Source organism: Schistocerca cancellata, chromosome 2, assembly GCF_023864275.1.
Source record: "Schistocerca cancellata isolate TAMUIC-IGC-003103 chromosome 2, iqSchCanc2.1, whole genome shotgun sequence".
Taxonomy (NCBI): domain Eukaryota; kingdom Metazoa; phylum Arthropoda; class Insecta; order Orthoptera; family Acrididae; genus Schistocerca; species Schistocerca cancellata.
Window position 1 is genome coordinate 147,231,464 of NC_064627.1, and position 3,935 is coordinate 147,235,398.

Here is a 3,935-nt window from a genome sequence, read left to right on the forward strand (position 1 = left end):
GGTTCGGTTGGTAGGACATGTTCTGAGGCATCACCAATGTAATATTGGAGGGCAGCGTGGAGGGTAAAAATCGTAGAGGGAGACCGAGAGATGAATACAGTAAGTAGATTCAGAAGGATGTAGGTTGCAATAGGTACTGGGAGATGAAGAAGCTTGCACAGGATAGAGTAGCATGGAGAGCTGCGTCAAACCAGTCTCAGGAGTGAAGACCGCAACAACAACAACAACAACATGCAACTTTGGCTGGTTTTTTGTTGTACTGATGTATGCTCGCAACAGCTTGGAATACTTTTCAGTTACGTTTAGTGAAACGCCCTCCTAAACACGCAGGACAGAACAGGCAGTTGGAATGGTGGAAAGGGGCCAAAATGAGCGGCCGGCAGTTACACTCGAACACATATAACTTTATTTATTTGACCAAACATTACAGTACAAATTCTTGAACTTAGTTATCAGCTGATCCGCCACACTATCTTAAGCCTTAAGGGCACAACCACTTTAATCTAAAAAAACGGCTAATAGCCATTAACTCAAAATTCAGACGCCAAAGAGAATATTTAGAAGGCCCAAAATCTAACACTTGAAAAGCAACAACCTTAATTTAATGACATCTGAAGGCCCAGGATTTAAGACTCAAGGTAAAGTTAAATAAAAAAATGCAAGGCAGAAGGCCTGATCTTCAATTAGACTGAAGGCTCCAAACAGTCTGATGCTCGAAAGACAAAGATCCTTAATTTAGCCGGCCGTTGTGACCGAGCGGTTCTAGGTGCTTCAGTCCAGAACCGCGCGACTGTTACGGTCGCAGGTTCGAATCCTGCCTCGGGCATGGATGTGCTTGCTGTCCTTAGGTTAGTTAGATTTAAGTAGTTCTAAGTTCTAGGGGACTGATGACCTCAGATGTTAAGTCCCATAGTGCTCAGAGCCATTTGAACCAAACACCTATAGTTAAACTCAGAAATTAGCAACTTGCAGCTGGTGCCAGGTCAAACATTTAGTTGGGAAGCATGAGTTACAATTCATCTTCATTCACTTAGAAAATACACACTTGTGAAATTGAATGAATATTTTGGACATCCACTGTATAGTTAATTAATTACTCAAAACGTAGTAACTGCCATAAACAAATAATCCACTCAGGTTACAAGAAAGTGTGAAATGCATAAACCACATCTCCTCATAAATCAATGGATCGAGGTTTCAACGAAACTTGGTGCACGTATCACTTACTGTCTGGGAAGAATCGTGGTCGGGATTAGCCGCGAGTAACTAGTTTTACTTTACTTTTTATTCGAAAATATGAACAAGAATCGGAATGATCACAAACAACACACCTCATAAACCACTGTAGTCCCTAATCACCTAATCAAAAATTACGTGATGGGTTCAGAGACAAGTACAACGTTTCAAAGGACAACATTATCACCTTTCGCTGTTATTTGAAAATTACCATTAATGTTTATATATCTAAGCATCCTGAATGAGTACTGGTACTGAAAATCTGTTAAAATACAACAGGAGTTTAATTTTGGTAAATTCGACCTCCATATTCGTTGCACTTTCGAATTCTCTTGACAACACCATGTGTAGTTGTTCAGCTGAAGAAAGACGGAAGTAATGAGGAGAAGCAGAAATGAGATTAGCGATAAACTTAACATCAAAACTGGGGACCACAGAGGAGTTCAAAAATGGCTCTGAGCACTATGGGACTTAACATCTGAGGTCATCAGTGCCCTAGAACTTAGAACTACTTAAACCTAACTAACCTAAGGGCATCACACACATCCATGCCCGAGGCAGGATTCGAACCTGCGACCGTAGCAGTCGCGCGGTTCCGGACTGAGCGTCTAGAACCGCTCGGCCACCGCGGCCGGCCACGAAGGAGTGCAAGTGAAGGAATTCGAATACATTGTAAGCAAAATAACACTTAACGAAAAATGGCTCTGAGCACTATGCGACTTAACTTCTGAGGTCATCAGTCGCCTAGAACTTAGAACTAATTAAACCTAACTAACCTAAGGACATCACACACATCCATGCCCGAGGCAGGATTCGAACCTGCGACCGTAGCAGTCCCGTGGTTCTGGACTGAGCGCCCAGAACCGCTAGACCACCGCGGCCGGCGCCAACACTTAACGAATGAAGGGAGGACATAGAAAGAACAATAGCACAGGCAACGAGGGTATCTCTGTCCAAGAGAAGCCTACTAGGATCAAACTTCAGCCTGAGTTTAAGGAAGAAATTACTGGTAATGTACGTTTGGAGCACAGCACTGAGTGGTAGTGAATCACGAACTATTAAATACCGGAACAGAAGAGAATCGAAGCATTTGATATGTGGTACTACAGAAGAGTGTTGAAAATTAGGTTGACTGATAAGGTAAGGAATGAGGAGGTCTTTCGCAAAATCGGCGAAGAAAGAAACATATGGAAAGCACTGACAACAAGAAGAGACAGGATGACAGGACACGGGTTAATACATCAAGGTATAACTTTCATAGTACTTGAGGGAATTATAGAGGGGGCACGACAGAACTGAAAGCATCCAACACACATGCGAAAAGCGGAAACGATTCTGTATTTGCAGCTCGTTGGATCGGAGTGCGAGCCCAGAATCTGTAACTCAGAATTACGACACTCTCTGATCTTATAACCGGCCCATAAGCTCTGAAAGAGTACTCGTCCCACGAACGGTTTGTTGGCTTTAAAGCACTCTGATGGAAGAAACTACGTTACTGCGCTAACAGCTGCAGACTAAACGTATCAAGCAGATTCCCGACGCACAAGTAACCCGCTTAGCGGTAATCTAGCAGACGCCGTGGTAATGACAGCAACGTGTCTACAGATAGACGATAAATATGGCCATTATAGTCGTAAACACTGGACCCGTCGCTCAACCGAGGACATTAGGCCACACACGGAGTGTGATTCTGCGCGCAGCGAGACTGTTCGGTCGTAGCCGGCCGGCATCACACCTGTTCTATCGATTCGCCGGCCTGGACCCCCATAACAGCTGATTGCCTCCGGCGATCTCATTTTCCCGCGCGAGCGCCAAACATAGCGCACAAAAGCGGAATTTCAGTCCGACACCTGCACTCTGCCGATCGTCCATTTCGGACATTTCCAGTGTGCTATTTTGCCGTAAATGCACCGCCCGCTCCGATGCCTGGAAGTTACACTACTGGCCATTAAAATTGCTACACCACGAAGATGTACTACAGACGCGAAATTCAACCGACAGGAACAAGATGCTGTGATATGCCAATGATTAGCTTTTCTGAGCATTCACACAAGGTTGGCGCCGGTGACGACACCTACAACGTGCTGACATGAGGAACGTTTCCAACCGATTTCTCATACACAAACAGCAGTTGAACGGCGTTGCCTGGTAAAACGTTATTGTTGTGATGTCTCGTGTAAGGAGGATAAATGCGTATCATCACCTTTCCGATTCTGATAAAGGTCGGATTGTAGCCTATCGTGATTGCGGTTTATCGTATCGCGACATTGCTGTTCGCGTTGGTCGACATCCAATGACTGTTAGCAGAATATGGAACCGGTTGAGTTCAGGAGGGTAATACGCGACGCCCTGCTGGATCCCAAAGGCCTCGTATTACTAGCAATCGAGATGACAGGCATCTTATCCGCATGGCTGCAACGGATCGTGCAGCCACGTCTCGATCCCTGAGTCAACAGATGGGGACGTTTGCCAGACAACAACCATCTGCACGAACAGTTCGACGACGTTTGCAGCAGCATGGACTATCAGCTAGGAGACCATGGCTGCGGTTACCCTTGGCGCTGCATCACAGACAGGAGCGCCTCCGATGGTGTACTCAACGACGAGCCTGGGTGCACGAATGGCAAAACGTCATTTTTTCGGATGAATCCAGGTTCTGTTTCCAGCATCATGATGGTCGCATCCGTGTTTGGCGACAT